This window comes from Lemur catta, chromosome 8 (genome assembly GCF_020740605.2).
Source record: "Lemur catta isolate mLemCat1 chromosome 8, mLemCat1.pri, whole genome shotgun sequence".
NCBI classification, from domain to species: Eukaryota; Metazoa; Chordata; class Mammalia; order Primates; family Lemuridae; genus Lemur; species Lemur catta.
This window is the reverse complement of record NC_059135.1, coordinates 49,747,200-49,765,631: the sequence shown is the minus strand read 5'-3', so window position 1 is coordinate 49,765,631 and position 18,432 is coordinate 49,747,200. Positions and strand designations below refer to the sequence as shown.

The window sequence follows — 18,432 nt, the reverse complement described above, 5'->3', positions numbered from 1 at the left end:
ACCAATAAACAATTATTAGTCGTGGACTGAGAAGGGAAATGTGAAATAGAGTGTAAAGATTTATTAGTTTTCTCTAATCTTATTAAATATTTGTGAATATTTAAACTGCCATTGAAGCAAACTTACCTGTGAGTAGCCTGTTATCATGTTATGAAACAAACATCTTTGGTGTCATTCATTTCTCTTCAAGAAGTTATATCAATTGCTATCTGAGCCAGGAGTTGGTACTTTCCTAGAGGATTAACAATACATTATTTTATTGATTTATTTTAGTATTTTTATGAATATCAAAATCAAGTTAATTTGGGGTTGTCCTTTCCATTCTTTCTCCTATTAGGTAGTAGACTTACTCTTTTGCTATTTGTAGGAGGTTTTGTTTATTTTCAAAGGTGTAAAACAGAATGATAAATGACATATTCTTATGAATACTGATATTTTTTACAGTACTCTTAATTTTGAACAGCACTTTTATATGCATTATTCCATTTGACCCTAACAACATCCCAAAAGGTGAACAAGGGTTAAGATCTCCACCCAAAAGGTACACAAGGTAAAAGAAATGAACAAGGTGAGAGTAAAAGTTTTGCCTGAGGTTATAAGTGGGACAATCAGAATTATTATGCAACCGGAGTCTTCTGACTCATAGCTTTGAGTTATTTCTATAAGAGCAGGAGGTTTTTTGTGAGGTGACCATCAGGCCCTTGCTAAATATATTCAGTAATTAGAGATACACAGCAGCCATTTCCATCCCTGACCCAATATGTCTAGCTTTCTACTCTACTTCATCAAGACCAACTGTTGTACCTAACTAAATTATTTCATACAATTTGGGAATAAAACAATCACCGTCCAGAACCCATTAAAATAAAAAACCAATTACCTTTACATGATCAACTGTGATCATTTTTCTTCCCTGTTTAGGAGTGTGTATGAGATTTTCCTCTCTTCTCCATAAGTGTATATAATTGAAAAATGTTTTTCTGTTAAACTTTATATCCATTTAAGATTGCATCTCTTTCTTATTTATCTTTTTCTCATCTTGTCCCTATAAAATAAAGACATCCTTCTTGTTAGTCTTTGGTAATTCAGCCTGATTACCAATTTCTCTTTTGAAGATCTTTCTTATTTTATTAAAGGGTCTCTGTACAGTTTTTATTTTTCTATCCTGTCTTTGCAATGGTTCTGTTACCTGCCATCACAAAAACATCAAATTCATTATGTTCCTTTTTCTTATGGACACACTGGTTCCTGTTCTACTTTTACTAACATTATAGAGCAGTAGTTCTCAACCTTTAATGTCCATCAAAATCATGTGAAGGGTTTCTTCAAACATGGATTGCTGGATCTCATCCCCAGATTCCTGGCTTAGTAGATCTGGGGTAGGGTCTGAGTATTTACAGAAATTGCCAGTGATGCTGATGCTGCTGGTCTGGGAATTACACTTTGAACCAATGTTTTTTAGGATCACCCGGGAAACTTTTAAAACATTTAGGTCATTAAATATGAAATGTCCAATTTTGAATCAAAAGTTTAGTTTATTATATCTCAAACAAGAAGCAGTACAATTAATCAAAGTCTGTGCCTAAACTATCGACACAGTTTTGCCATCTTAACGGTAGCTTACTTATGCCAGCAGTGAAGAAGCCTAGAGAGTGAGTGCCAAGGAAATCGTGAAAAGCATTTTCCACAGCTTGTTGAGAATTGAATATTTTTCCTTGCAAGAAGTAGTCCAAAGCCTGGAAGAAGTGGTAAGTTGGTGCAAGGTCTAGTGAATATGGTGGATGACAGAGAGTTTCCAAGTGCAGCCTCTGTAGTTTGAGCAACATTGTTTTTTGTGACATGTAGTCTTGCAAAAGCAGCAATCTCGGCTGCTTAATCACAAACATCCTCATCATTTTGTCCAGTTGGTTGCAGTAGACATCCGCTGTAATTGATTGACCAGGTTTCATGAAGCTGTAGTGGAGAATACCAGCGCTGGACCACCAAACAGACACCATTAGCTTTTTTTTGATGAATATTCAGTTTTGAACTGTGTTTCAGCACTTCATTTTTATCCAACCATGGTGCCAAATGCTTGTGTTTGTCAAAAAGAATCCATTTTTCATGACATATAACAATATGGTGTAGCAATGGTTTGTCTTTATGTCATGACAGCAAAGAAAGGCAAGGTTTGAGACAATTTGCTTCCACTATAGCTTTCAGCTCATCATTATCCACCTTGGTCTCAGGTTGCCCATGTGGCTCATTTTCCAGATTAAAATCACCAGAATGGAACTTCTCAAACCATCAACATACTTTACATTCTTTAGTCACATCCTTCCCAAACACTTTGTTGATATTTCAAGCTGTCTGAGCTGCATTCCATGACAGAACTCATATTAAAAAATAACATGAATTTTTGACTTATGCATAGTTCCACAAAAATTGGTCTAAAAAAATCTGAAAGATAATCACAAACCAAAATGTGCATTTGAAAGAATGAGGATGTACTTTCACAATAAAAAAACTAAACAAAACTAGAAGTGTCAAAGCGAAATGTCAGAGATACCAACTGTCAAACTTAGTACTTAAGGATATCGGATATTCCATACTTAATAACCTAATATATTGATGCTAGAGCCCTACACACCCACCCTAGAGATTTGAATATATTTGGTGTTAGGTATGGCATTGCTATTTTAAAATAATAATCCCTAGTGATTCAAGTAGACAACCAGAATTGGGAACCACTACTCTAGAAGTTGATCAAAATTAGATTTTAAAAAGCCAGCACGCCTACCGGCCTGTTTCCTTTTATAATTCCTTCCTTCTACAGACACATGCTAAGTACCTGTAATGGGAAAGGTATCCTGTGGAGATTATGCAAGTAACACAGTTGCCTAAAATATGATTCTTGTCCTCTAGGAGCTTACCATAGTTTAGGGGATATATATATATATATCTACAATATAAGAAAATATATGTGAGCCATATGGGTTTGAACCAAACGTATGAACAAAAGTATTACAGAAGAGTACAGAAGGGATGATTGACTTTTGGATAAATGAGGAGGCATTATGAATTAAAGGGGGAGGAGATTTCCTACATAATAGAATGGTTGAAAAGAAATCCTTTTTCTTAGGGAAGTAAGTAGTACATGGAAATTCTTGAAAGGTAATTTCGGGGCAAATTGTGAATGGCCATAAATGCCAGAAGACAAATAATGGAAGTATTGAATGTTTTCAACGGAGCAATGATGTGTTCAGAGAAGTAGTATGGGGCTGTCACCACGGCAGGACTTTGCAGGATGAACTAGAAAGTAAAAATCACATAGGATCCTTGTCTAGGTATAAGAGAGAGTTCCCTGATTATAGGAGTAATTTTGAAATTAGGGGTTTTTAATAGAAAATCAAGCAAAAGTTTTACTGAGTTGATAATAATTTTGAAGTCATAAGATGAAAAACTATTTGCAAATATTCACTTTAAACTCCTTTGGACGTCAAGGTATGCCCTTAGGCAGGACTTGGATAGAGGAACAGATGACTGAACCTAGATGTAGGTATGTTCTAGCCGACCTCTTCTAACCCCGTTTTAGGTGCTTGGTGTTCTCATGCCATTCCTGGCCTGCCAAAACTTGCTCTTAGGAAAGAATCAGATATCAATCATTTATTCTTTGGTGAGACATGGCCTGGAGTATTTGAGGTTTCTCCTATATGTTTGTATAAAACAAGATTTATTTTCTACCCTCCCATCACTGCCCCCTACCTTGCATACACACACACAAATCATACAGAACAAACTTCTATCTGTGGTTAAGGCCAAGCCAGTCTGTGGGAGTTCCTCAAAAATAAACATACGAGAAAGGAACTAGACCTACTGCTATGATCAACAACAATGTCTTTCCCTGGGAAAAGTATCTGCTAAAGTGAACCTAAAAAGAAAATCCATATAATCTGGCTATGTAAACATGATAATTCATAAAGAATGAGCCAGAGGGGAGAATCTCCTGATCTGAAACTGTTTAATTCTCTGCTAAAGGATAAACAAATTTTCATTTTCATTTTTTGGGAGATGTTACGTAGGTGTTTTATCCTTTAGAGCAGTACCAAAAACATTTCCTTTTAAGATATACTGATGAATTATCTTGACAAGAAAACACCTAACAATACTATAATTCTACATGTTAAGATAACATCAATGACTCCAAAAGGAATATGCACCTCAGAATTGTAGGATATTGAAAATACTATTGGCTTGGGAGGAGATAATGATTGATAGTGACTATTAGACTCAGAATGAATGGTCATATGCATCAAACTCTTTCCACTAAAGAGAGTTAATTTATTACCCTACAAACTACAAAAATGATTAAATTTATCTTTTACCAATGAGTAAAATTATTAGAAAGACTTTCTTTCACAATAGTTATTATGAAAGTGAAAAGATATCACTCATCTTTCCCTTTCTCTTCTTCTCTACTGAATCATTCTTTAGTTTGCATAGTTTACCATTTTTAGAGCTACTTCTGAGTACATTATCAGTTACTATTTTTGATGAGACAATATCTACTTTCCAATATTTATAATAACAAAGATTACATCTTTTATTATTATAATTGATCAACATCATAGTTGCGTAAATATGATTCTCCTGTTGGACTATGAAATTTATCTACTACTTCAATGGTTTACCCTCGTCAATTGCTATTAAGTTATTGGGTTGAGGTTGTAAGCAAAGTCAGATTTTGTTCTACATTGATGACTTGCATTCTGAAAGTATGGTAGGAAACCCAAAAATATTTTTCAAAAGCACTGGTGCTAGAAATCACTACCTAGGTGTGGTTTTAGAGATGAATACAGAGAAAAAGACTGTAGCATAACTTTTCATTTGTTCTGTATAAACCGATCCCTAGGGGAAGCTAGGGTCTGTCAGTGTATAAAGTATCTCATGTTTTTTCCCCAGGCCTCTAGTTGTGGGTATAGGAGATTATTTTCTTCTTGAATTGAGATTTTAAGGTTATTGAAGGCAGAAACCATATATTGTATTTCTTTTCTCTTCTACCATTATTCGTTTGTTGAGATGGTCAAGGTTAAGAATCAAGACAAAGACAGGCTAGAGCATTTGTGCCAAGTCAGATTGAAGTCTACCAGGAACAGGACTAGGAGCTAGGAGCTGAGGTTTGGCAGTGGCACACATAACCCCATTTGGGAACAGTAGGGATAATACAGAATTTAGCAGCCATTGTTATTGTTATGAATATAGATAAGCCCAGCAAGCCCACAACTTGATGATACTCTGCTCTTACATAGAGATTTATAGCATTAAAGCATTCTGAAAGTTTTAAATGACTACAAGTAGTTGTTTGGTTCCCTTTTCTTTGACTTTAGCAGCAAAACCATCCCAGATGCAATGAAGTCCAACTACACTTATCTTAAAGACAATCTTTATGGCCAGGCATGGTTGCGCATGCCTGTAATCCCAGCACATTGGGAGGTCCTGGTGGAAGGATTGCTTGAGACCAGGAGTTCAAGACTAGCCTGGATAACCTAGCGAGACCCTATCTCTACAAAAAATAAAAAATGAAAAAATTATCTGGGCATGGTGGCATGCACCTGTGTTCTTAGCTACTCAGGAGGCTAAAATCTATTTCATCTATTTTATCTCTAATATTTAGGAGTTATTTCTTTTCTTTTACTCTGCATGTAGTAGCCAGCCTCCAAAATGGTTCCCAATGATTCCTGCCTCCTAGTATTCACATCCTTGTGTTGTCTCTTCTCACAATGTACTAGAGGTGGTCTATATGACCAACAGGATAGGACAGAAATGATGGTATCTCACTTCCAAGACTAGATCATAAATGACTGCAGCTTCTATTGTGGGCACTCTCTCATTTACTCTTTCTCTTAATTCTCTTTTCTCTCTCACTTCTGTCTGATCACCTACTTTTTGGAAGACTAACTGCATGTCATGAGGACACTAGGGCAGTTTATGTAGAGACCCTTGTGGTAAGGAATTGAGGCTGGCTAACAACCTTGTGAGTGAACTTGGAAGCAGACTCTCCAGCCTCAGTTAAGCCTCAAGATGACAGGAGCCCTGGTGAACAGCTTGATTTCAACTTCTTAAGAGAGTGTGAGCCAGAAGCACCCACCTAAGTTGCTCATGGGTACTTGATCCTCAGAAATGATGCAAGACAATACATGTTTGTTGTTTTAAGCTGCTAAGTTTTGGGGTGATTTATTACCTAGCAATAGTTAACCACTATATCACAACTGTACTGAAATGTGAACTACTGACTTTATGGTTAGGTTGCAGAAATGACATTGCTTACTTTTTCTACAGGTGGCAGTTAATTGTTCATCAGTGCTTTGTCAAGGTGTTTTGCAAAATACTGCAGAGAACATTTGACTGGATGATATCTTGCTTCCCAGACTTCATTCAATTCATAGAGGGTGAACACATTACTCTAAGGTATTTATTTATTCACACTGGTTCACCACTGCATCTGTCCTTGCAATTATCACCACTAGCTAGGTGGTTAAATAGCACAATGTGTTTTATAGTTGTTTTTCTCATCTCTCACTTTCACAAATGTGGGGTAGTATCAGTATTAGTCAACACTGAAGAAATAATGGATTAAAGTTGACTAGTTGAAGCTACTAGGATCACTGATCAATTTACATTTATGGAGTGGCATTATTAAGATATTCGATATCTGAGTGTTGGGAAAAGTAATGCATTGCTAAAAATTTGACTCCCTCTTTACACTCTATTATCCCTCCTAAATTATAAAATTTTATAATCTGTATTGATTGTTTTAAAAATAATAATAAAAAACACAGGCTAGGTCAAAATCTTAAATATAATTTTTAAACTTTTTAGTATGGAAAACTTGAAATATATACCAAAGTAGAGAGCATATGAACCCCTGTGTACCCATTTTTAACATGGCTAATCTTGTTTTATCTATTCTCTAATCCCCTTGCTGTATCCCCTGCTAACCACCTGCATTGGATTAACTGGATACAAATCCAAGACATCATAAGACAAGGTAATCTTAATAATTTTACTACAAAGCTGGGGAGCAGGAGCTCACCTGTTGTTCTCATTGATGGATTCTAAGGAAAATGTGATTAGCTGAAATACGTTTGTATTTTAGGCAAGTGACATAACTGGTTATCAACATATATTTTATGACTTCTTCTAAGGTAAAACTGAATTTTCATACGCTTTTATGGTGATATTATGAATTCACATTTTGAATTCTCAGTTTGAAGGTAAATGTGACTTTTTCCCTCACTTTTTAGGTTCTGCCAGGGAGCTAGAAGTTCCATAGATTGATCATAATAGACAAATTCCCTCAGTGATGGAGTGGTCTTTAGAAAATCATGGTTAGAACTTGGGATTGTGCTTCCTATGACTACATGTGTATTTGTAGCTTAGGTGCAAAAGGGCAGGTCAGTAGGTAGCCACTGAAGGCTGATTTTCGTGACCCCTAGTGTTTTATAAGTGCCACCCAGCACACAAAGAGCACACAAAGTAGCTCATTCACTCAAATATCTTTTCTACCCTTTTATAAAACCCCTGATTGCTGTGGGGCCTAGATCTCTTCATGATTATTATTGCATCTGGTGTCATGTTTTTCCAGCTGGTGCACTGCTTCCCTTTAGGAGGCTTCTTGATGTTCACTCCTCTACCAGCCTCCCACCTGCTCTCAGGGGGTTCATCCCATGACCTCACTCTGCACAGGCAACCTTTTTTAACCTAAGCTGTGATTAAATGGATAGGTTTAAAAGCTGTTTATGGATCATATGGCTCATCATAAAAATAGAGTGTTAGAACTGATTATAATTAAAATTTCAGTTATGCGAATTTCACCTCTCCTCCCCCTCCAACACCACATACAAGAAAATCAGGATATTATTAATAATTTTGATCTAGTAGTTTTGGCATTTTTTTAAGAAAGAAGAAATAAATGTGATAATAATTCCTGACATTTGAATGCTTTCAATGCAGAAATAAAAAATTAATATCCAACACTTTCAAACACACCATTATTTTGCATAAAAACTTAAAACAAGCTGGATCAAGGACATATTTTGAGGACTATATTCAAAGGGTCAGACAATGTCCATAAAGAGCATATTTAAAAAAAGGATACCTGTTGGCAGAATGTTTTGGCCTCCTAGTGACCATGCTCATATTCTTCCCCTATAGTCTGGCTATCAGTGGTTCTATGAAGGGCTCTATTTAGAGGCGTGCTCCCTGCTTTGGCTTCTCCTAGGAGAACCTTCTGGAATTAGCCTTTTCTGTCTTCCCATAACTTTGTGTCTTGACTCATGAACTGAGTTTATTGCTCATTTTACTGACCCTCATTTTTCTTTTCTCACTTCTCTTTAGCTCTGCGTCACATAGACCCAAGTAGAAAAAAAACAGAAAGAAAAAAGATAGGTCTAAAAGAAAGGAAAAATAGAAAAACAGGGGTGTTTTAAAGATGATAAAAGAAATTAAGCACATGAAACAGCTACCATGTATCTTTGCTTAAAAATCCAGTCATCAAATATGTCAACATTTTAAAAAGTAGGAATCAAAAAGAGATATTGCTCCTTTCAGTCGCAGATTTAGGGAGGCAGCGGGAACATTGCATGGGTGGTTAACAGGTCACTTTAAACATTTGACTCAAAGGAGCTTTCATGCCTCTCCAGGCTTCAAGGAGATATGACTGCTTGTGGTGGGAGGTGGTGCCATGGTTTAGCTAGACTAGAGAGAAAACTTCTTTGACTGTTAAAAAATAAAAAAAGGATGGGATGACCATTAGAATTGTGTGTGCCCCTAATACACTCATAGTAGCTCTTACAGCATAACCTGAGCAGTGGGGAGCAAGATCAGTTTCCCCTTTAAGAAAAGAAAATAATGGGAAATGGTAAGTAGAGAGAGTGAGCCGAGGGCCACTTGGGAAGATTAAGCAGGCAGATTACTTTCTCTGTAAGTTCTCCTGAATACAGAAAAGGGATTCCTAAAAGAGTCTATAGTCCTGAAGCAGCCAAAGGTAGAGTTAGTCAGAGACGATTATAGGCCTCTGGAGACCACTGACTTTTGCCACATCCTCAAACCCATCTTTCTCTGGGGCTCTGGAGGAATCTTAGTATATGCAGAGACTTAACTTACCTCTTTGCCCCAGAATACTTTTAATCCACGGGAAAAAACAATTCCTGCTACATATGAATCAAGACAAAAAAGACTTGATTTTGAGAATGTCACTTGCCCCTGAATGCTTTATTGCTACTGGCCGGATGAAGAGGACCAGGAAACCTGGAGGTATGAAAAGGCCAAAAGCTATGATTTGTGAATAACAATTTCCAAGCCATGCTCTCCATAGCATTAAGAAAAATCATCTTGGGAACAACTGGCTTAGAACATCTTTTAACTATTTACCATTGATTTAAATGCAATGATAAAAATAACTTTGTGAGCCTAAAATGGGAGTGAGTCTGATCCTACAAAGTAACTTAAATCATGCAGTATCACCAAAGTCACATTAAATTCAGCTACTCCATTTATAGGAATTACATGTCTGTTCATACATTGGATTGGATTTGAAAATTCGATTTTAAAGTATAGGAATGACTTTCAAAATGTGATTGTATGAAATTGAAAAAATATATATGTTATATAGAATATATCTAAATATGAAATTATACGTTAAATATTTTTGACAACTTTGTTGTCTTAAGTTATGGCAATATCATTAACTGCTTTCGACATCCAGTCGTCTAGTGCTTCCTCAGTCTGCCTGTTTTAGCAGACATATACAGGAATATTTTAGAGCTGCAGTTCTCAAGATGTGGTCTGAAATCCCCTGTGGGTCCTTGAGACTTTTTTAGGGGGTTTAGCAGAGTTAAAACTATTTTCATAATAAGACTAAGATGGTATTTGTCATTTTCACTCTTATTCTCTCATGAGTGTAAAGTGGAGTTTTCCAGAGGTTACATGGTCCGTAAGATCTCAAACAACAGAATTTAGGAGCAGATATGAGAACTAGCTCTCTTCTACCAAGCCAGACATTAGAAAGACTTATAAAAATATAAAGAAATGCCATTCTCATGATTTGTTTCTGGAAAATATAGTTATTTTTAATAAAAATGTTATTTATTATAATATGTATTTGTCATTTCTAAATAAATTGATAAACACCTTAAATATTTTTTAATTTTAACTTCTAATATGGTATAGATAGGTAGATATAAATATAAATGGAAGCTCTTTGGGGTCCAAATTTTTAATATTATAAAGGAATCCTAGAGACCAAAATGTTTAAGAATTGCTACCTTAGAGTATTAATTGATAAATATTAAAAGTTGATTTATATATATGAAAATATATCTGTATAATTATTTTAAAGTGATTTTTAACTTTGGTTCCCCAAATACTTCCATAACTATCATTTTCCAATAAATGTGAGAGGTAGGCAGGCTAGAAATTATTCCTATGTAAAATAGGAAATAATCAAGAAATCAAGAATTTTAGACTATATACTAAGTTAGCAGTAGAGGAAAAATAGAAATAAAAGTACTTCCAACTCTACTCCAATTATTTGGCTACTTAGGTCAATTTTCTTTTATCCTATATACATTGTGTGACTATGACATCTTGAAGCAGAAGGGCGTTGCAACACAACATGGAACCACTTGCAGCCACTTTCACATTAAACATCTTCACCTCCTGAGCTAACTCACTGCCCTTTATCAGAGCAGACAGCAGCTAACCACAGTTCAACGCTTTCCTGTCATTAAAACATTGTTATATTCTTTTGTAGTTCTTTAGGTCTTCATGATTTTTCTGGTACAGCTTCTTTTTACAATGGCCAACAGGTTTCTCAGGTATACTGGACAGGCTAACACCCACCCGAGAATGAATTTCAAAGTAGTGGTCTTTTCAGTCCTGTCATGCTAATCCCCTGCTCAAGAACTTATAATAACTCCTACCAGGTCAAGTTTTTACTCTTCTGCTAAGTTTTCAATGCTTCCATGATTTGGTCTCACCTTACCCATTTAACCTGATTTCTCTTCCTTCTGACAATAATTTACCTTTTCAAGGAAGACTGTCTTTTCCTTACACCAGCTTCACTCTCCTTCCATAATAGCACTTAGAATTTATTACATTTTTGCTCATTAATCCTTTAATACCCCTGGGTATTAAAGCCCAGAGTTGTTAATGTGACAAGCTCAAGTCAACATCTGGTCAATGGTAGAGCCAATATTAAAACCCAGATCTGTCTGGCACTGAAGCCAGTGCTCCTAGCCATTATACCAAATATATTAGTAATTTAATTAAAATGAACTAAATGACCCAAGATTGTATGCTCGGACTGCTTAAAAAAAAAAAAAACAATTAAATGCCGTTCACAAGAGACACATCTAAAATATATGGATACAGAAAGAAAAAAAGTTATAGGATGGAATCACACACACATACACACACACCCACCCACCCCTGGTATTGTTAAACTTTAAAACTAAAATCAGTATTAGAAACAAAGAGGGAATAATTGTAATAATTTGCCAGGAAAATATAATAATTTTGGCATATCTAACATACAGCTTCAAAATATTGAAAGTAAAAGTTAATAGAACTACAAGGAAAAATAGATAAATTCATAATTATAGTGGAATATTTAAACATACTTCAATAGCTGATAAATAGACAAAATGCCAGTGGAATATTTAAACATACTTCAATAACTTATAAATAGACAAAATGTCAGGAATAAAAGATTTGAACAACACAATCGGTAAATTTGAACCAACAGGCATTGTATGGAACACTGTACCCCAAAATAAGAGAGAATACTTATTATTTTAAAATATAAAACAGAACTATTTAGAACTAAATAATAGTGAAAATACTGTTATCAAAACTTGAAGGAATAAAGTTAATTGCTTAGAGAGAAATCTATACACTTAATCACATAAATGAGAAAGCAAACACACAAAAAGTCTGAGAAATCAATGAGCTAAGAAAGCATTCACTTCAAGAAATCAGAAAAAAAGCAAAAAAAAGTAGAAGATAGGAAATGATAAGCAATATGAACAGAAATTAATGAAATAGAAAGCATACATATAATAGTATCAACAAAATCAAAAGGTGGTTCTTTAAAACTTGATAAATGCCTAACAACTGATTTTAAAAAGAGAAAGAGAGCAAAATAACAATGTAAGGAATGTAAAATGGAACATTACCATAGACCCTATAGACATTAAAATGATAATAGAAGACACTATGAAAAATTTTATGCCCATAGGTTTGAAAATATAAACAAGTAGACAACTTGCTCAAAAAACACTGTCAAAAACTGAAACAAGTATAAATAGAAAATCTGAAATTAACATTACACTTTTTAATCCATAAATAAAAATCTTCCCATAAAGAAAACTCTAGATTCAGATTGTTTCTTCAGTGAATTCTGCAAAACATTTAAGGAAGAAATAATAATCAATTTTATACAAACTCTTCTTGAGACTAGAAAACAAAGTGCTCACTAGCTCATTTCATGAGGTCAGCAAAACCTGACATGAATATTACAGAAAGGAAAATTACAGACCTATCTTACTTATAAGCATAGACACAGAATCCTAAATAAAATTTTAATATACTATATTCAATAATATATAAAATGGCCAATACATCATGACCAGGCTGGGTTTATGGCAGCATTGCAAGGTTGGTTTAACAGTAGAAAACCAATCCATATATACTAATAGAATAAAAAAGAAAAATCAAATGATTATCTCAATAGATGCAGAAAAACACTCATGATAAAAACTCTCAGCAAACTAGGATCAGAAGGGGAGCTCCTTAATCTCCTAAAAGGTTTATTAAAACAACAGCAACACCACCACCACCACCATCACCAGGACCCTTCTTTAAACAAGAGTGAACTGTTGAGAGATTTCCCTTTGAGATCAGGAATAAGATAAGGATGTTATTACCCCAACTTCTATTCAACACTGTACTGGAGGTCCTAGCCAGTTGGATGAGTTAAGAAAAAGAAGTACAAGCCATAAGGATTAAAATGGAAGACTGTCATAATCAACTGTCATTATTCAAAATGATATAATTTTATGTTGAAGATCTAAAAGAACATACAATAGTTAAGACAGTGTGATATTGGCATAAGGTAGATAGATATGATATTAATAGAACAGAATAGAGAGCCCAGCAATAAATTACTCTTATATGGACACTTGATTTACGACAAAAGTGGCAATGTAGAACCAGATCTTTTCAACAAGTGATGCTGAGACAATTAGATATCTATGTGGGGAAAAAAAAAAGAAACCTGATCTCTACTTTACAACATATATAAAAATCAATTCCAGGTGAACTGTAGATATAAATGTGAGAGGCAAAACAAGGTTTCTAGAAGGTAATACAGGAGAATTACCTCATTATCTTAAAGCACGTAAAGATGTCTTAAACAGAACACAAAAAGTATTGAATAAAGGGAAAGATTGATAAATTTGACCACATTGAAATTTAGACCTATTGCTCATCAAACAACACTACTAGATGAATACAAAGGCGAACCACATAATGAGATTAGAAATCTGCAATACATCCATCTGATAAAGGTTCATATCCAAGATATATAAACCTTATAAATCAATAAGAAAATGACAGATAACAAAATGAAAAATGAGTAAAAGCCTTGAACAATAATTTCACAAATGATGATATCCAAATGGTCAGCAGACACACAAAAAGGCACTTGACCACATTAGTATTCAGGGAACTGCAAATTAAAACCAAAATAAGATAATAGTACACATCCATCAGAGTAGCTAAAACTAACCAGACTGACAAAAATACATATTAGAGCAAATACGAACTTTCATATACTGCTGGGGTAGTAGATTTTATAAAATTCCTTTGGAAAACAGATGGGCATTTCATTATCTATTAAAGTTAAACATATGCATACTTTATGACCTAGCAATTCCACTCTTAGATGGGCACTCAGCAGAAATTTATATGCATGTCCACCTAGAGACATACACAAGAATGGTCATAGTAACCTCACCCATACTAGTATCAAACTGGAAATACTTCAAATGTCCATTAATTGTAGAATAGTTAAAGTCCAGTATATGCATTCAATAGAATACTATACGGCAAAGAAAATAAATGCACAACTACATGAAACAATATAATTGAATTTCATAAAGATAATGTTAAGTGAAAGAAACCAGAGCATACCATAGCTTCCATTTATATAAATGCAAAACAAACAAATAGGTAAAGGATGCGTGCTTAGTTGGTAAAACCATAAAGAAAACCAAGAAATGCTAATCATAAAACTCAGGTCAGTGGTCACCTTTGGTGGGTAGGGAGGGTGAAGTGGCTGAGAGAGGGCATAAGGGGGACTTCTGGGGTTCTGGCAATGTTCTATTTCTTGACTTACATGGTAGTTACACGGGTGCTTGATTTGCAATAATTTATGCTTTGGATCACTTTTCTCTCTGTTATATTTCACCAAAAAAGGCATAAAAATGAAAGAATTCCTATATTTAGGGATCACTCAGCAGCTCTGAAGCTGAGTAATGACAATCAGTGCAGTAAAGAAATTTGGTGCCTGTTTCCAGGAGTTAATCTATCCTATTTAGATGTTTTTGTGCGTCAAGTTAGTAGAGACACCATAAATGGAAATAAAGGCACTCCACTTAAAATTCTACACGTTACGGGATCACTGCTTCTGTGCATGTGGTCTGCTCTCCACTGAGATCCAGGTTACCAAAAGCCATGTCCCCAGACTCAGAATAGGTTTGTTGAGATGGCCTCCTGAAAGTGATATTCACTGAGGTTTTGATTTTTATGGGAATCATAAGAATCTCAACAGACTCAACCTTCATGTGAAACATCTGTTCCTCCTAGGCAGCATAAAATCAATTTCAAAGTATTGTGCTTGGGTTCTTCTTTTTTACAGAGGTAATAGGAAACCCTTTAACAAGGTCATCCTCACACTTATTCCAACCAATAGCATCACAGTTTTTTCCCCACTTATGTCCTTACTCCTAACTAACCTGATTATACCATGTAGATGAGGCATTTGCTTAAATACTTTTGCATTTCATAGCACCTGGTAGTGAATTAGGTATATAATAGGCTCTCAACAAATGTTTTTATTGCCTATATGTTTTCATTACTGTACACATATTTGAAATATATATAATCAGTAGTTTTTTTACTGGTACATAATTTATAAATTTGCCTTCTGTGACTTGGCAAGAAGCATATTCATACCTCAATTTGGACAAGAAGTTGACCATATTTACATTTTAAGTATGCTGGTAGTGTTAAATTGAGCTCAGGCAAAAATTAACAGACCCAACTCATTCCAAAACTAATCTGAGGACATTGTGTCTTATATAGTATTTTGGCAAGAAATCTATGAATTTTACATGATTGTAAGCAAATGTGCGAGTTGGTGTTTCAATGCTTTCCTAATAACATCTAGAAAGGGTGTGAGAAGCTTGAAGACTACAGCTGCTGAACTGTCAGACATGAAGGGCTTTTTTCCTTAGAGAACTCAGTTATTTGCTCCTCCTGTCCCTTTTCTTCACTTCATGAGAAACAGCCCATGGCTTCCCCTAGGAAGAGTACTGTACAACAGTTAGAAGCAGTAGCTAAACAGCAGTTGGGCTCAGGGATTCTAGAGAGGGACTGGATATCTAATGCTGAACAATCTCTTAAGATCTAGAGATCTAGCATACAAATCAAGTCCTTCTCATTGTCTGAATTCTCTCAGAACCATTAAATAGCTCTTTTGCATTAGTCAAATATTAATGACCCTTAGAATGTCTTAACTTTTTCACAGAGCCTGTGCTAGAAAGGAGGTGGGTCATCAGAAAGGAGGTAACTTCATTGGGCTTCAAGCCTTTCTCTTACCAAGACTTATCTTTGAATAGCACATTATGTCATAAGGAACTTTTCTTCTGATGGTCAGATCTGCAAGGTGGTTTGTAAAATCTTATTGAATCCATAATGCACTGGAAGTTGTATTATTTTTACCACACCTAATCATTTACAGCATTTTTTGGTAAAATACATTTACAGTCCTACGTCAGTATGTAAGAGACAAATATTTCTCCTTGCATATTTTTCTTCTCCATACCCCAGCATGGGTTATACCAGTAGTGAGGGAAAGGAAAAAGGTAGGGTTGAATCGCCAGGCACCAATAACTTATGAACTCCATAACTGTGCTATTGAATACAGTCACCATGAGTCACATGTGGCCATTTAAGTTTAAAAAATATAATTAAAAAATTTACTTTCTCAGCCATCCTAGCTACATTTCAAGTGCTCATAGTCACATGGGGCTAGCAGTGACTGTATTGGACAGTACAGATGTAGAACATTTCCATCATCATGGAAAGTACTGTTCTATGAAATAACTCTGTATATTAATTATTAGCTAGGCATTTTCAATTGGAGGAAGAAGGGGAAGTAGTTCCTATGGGGACTGTGGCTACATTCTCTCCCCTCAAATTCAAATTTATAAGTCACTTATAAATTACGTATAAGTCTCAGATTCTTGTGTAGGATATGAACTCTGCCTTCATGGAGTTTATGTCTGTTGGGAGAAACAGATATATGCAAATGAAAAGCTAATTAGCAAATTAAGGTCATACATGGTAAGTGAGAGAATAAACTCTCAGGGAAACAACAGAGACAGAGAGGATAGTGTACCATTGATGTAGTATATGTAAGAGACAAAAAAGAAAGAGGCTAAAAATACTACTGAAGTTGATAGAACAAGGTGATGGTGGTACCACTGGAGGACAATAGGGAAGCATAAAAGGGAGGGGTAAAATGAACTCAGTTTCTGCTCCATTCAAGGAAGCACAGGGAGAATCAAGGAATTATATCCTTGCAAAATCAGAAAATGATCTACTGTGTCAAAGGTTATAGGAATCTCAACTCAATAACTGATAGGTCTAAACCACTGTTATTATTTTTCTCTGTAACAATTTCACCAGTGACATCTGATATTGGATCCTAAAGATAAAGCAGGAGATAAAACATGAGAAAATGGAGACAATACCCAGATGACCTGAGGGACAGCATGGAGGAATATTCTTGGCTCATTAATTCTTGGATTGAGCCACTTCCATCTGTTCTAGAGATCATTTTATCAGGTCAGAGGATATGTGTGTGGCTTTCTTCAGATTGTGCAAGACAAAAAGATCAGTAGGATTATTTGCGTGACACTGGGAGGCACAGTGGGTTTTACAATTTTAAAATAAGAGATAACCCTTCTAATAGACAATGAAGTCAAGTAAAGGAAAGGGAGCTAGGATCTCTCTCTTCTGTTATCAAATGTGCAAGAGCATATAGCCACTTTTCTGGTCATCAGCTGAATCCTGAAAATGCCAATCAGGAACAGGTTCTGCTGTGTTATGAGGGTGTACCACAAAACAGGGCCAATGTATGCAAAAGTCAGAAACTATTAATAGTAGCTTGCAGGCTTTGATATTTAATTATACGAGAGCAACTAAAGACTCTCTTTCCTAGTTACAAATACCTAGGAAAGTGCTATATGTGTCTCAAGTTCTTAACGTTCTTGTACCCCATGAATGAAGTCCTGATAGCTGTGATAGCAATTTCTGAAATTCTTCCTAGAATTCAATCTGTAAGAATTAGGACTGTAGTTTATACCTAAAGTGAAATTTGTTTTAGGAAGCTCAACTTTAGAATTTGAAACCCCAAGCCTATATAAGTTTTAACATGCAATGTTAATGTCCTCAAAACTCTAACCGTGGAATAAAGACAATAACATGAAGTATATAGTATTTGAGATAACATATAGCTATTTCAGAAAAGCCTCTTGCTCTCCTTAAGCATTTATCTGCAAAATAAGGATAATAAAATCTGTGTCATTGTGTTTTTGCAAAGATTGAGTAAAGAAATATGTATAAAATGCTTAGATTATGGCCATTTTATATCTGACAAATTCATAAGCATTTCCTGTTTCCAAAGTTGTACTAAATTATTTTAATAGCTGCAAAAATACTTTATCATATTGATATAATTTATTTAACCACTTCTCTACTGCTAGACATTTGGACTGCTTTCAGTGTGGCTTGGCATTTCTTTGTATATGAATTTCAGAGAACATAAGACCTGTAAAGGCCATATAATACATATTCTATGGATTGTAGGACCACATAAGGTCCCTGTTGCACATTTTTTTCTGTCTTCTTTTTTAAACAACACTTTTAAAATATAAAAACTATCAGCTTGAGGGCTGTACAAAAACAGGCTGCAGCCTAGAGTTGACCCTCCAACAGTAATTTGCCCAGCCCTTAACTGATAGTTTTAAACTAGTTTGAGCCTCTTTGGAAGTTCACTGCAAAGGCATAATCTCAGTCTTAGAAACTGGCAAGACCCCAGATGTC

General features: G+C 35.1%; 1 long non-coding RNA gene across 2 annotated transcripts in view; it reads right to left on the bottom strand.

The window, feature by feature from the left end:
* Positions 1 to 18,432, bottom strand: part of LOC123643696 — a 44,746-nt gene that overhangs the window by 25,441 nt on the left and 873 nt on the right. Inside the window, exons 1-2 of one of the 2 annotated variants that reach the window (XR_006736881.1) lie at positions 881 to 1,039; positions 127 to 232 (exon numbers count right to left, since the gene is read on the bottom strand). This is a non-coding gene — a long non-coding RNA (uncharacterized LOC123643696). Of the gene's footprint in view, positions 1 to 126; positions 233 to 880; positions 1,040 to 18,432 lie in introns of those variants that run through there. The other variant, XR_006736882.1, reaches the window with a different exon arrangement.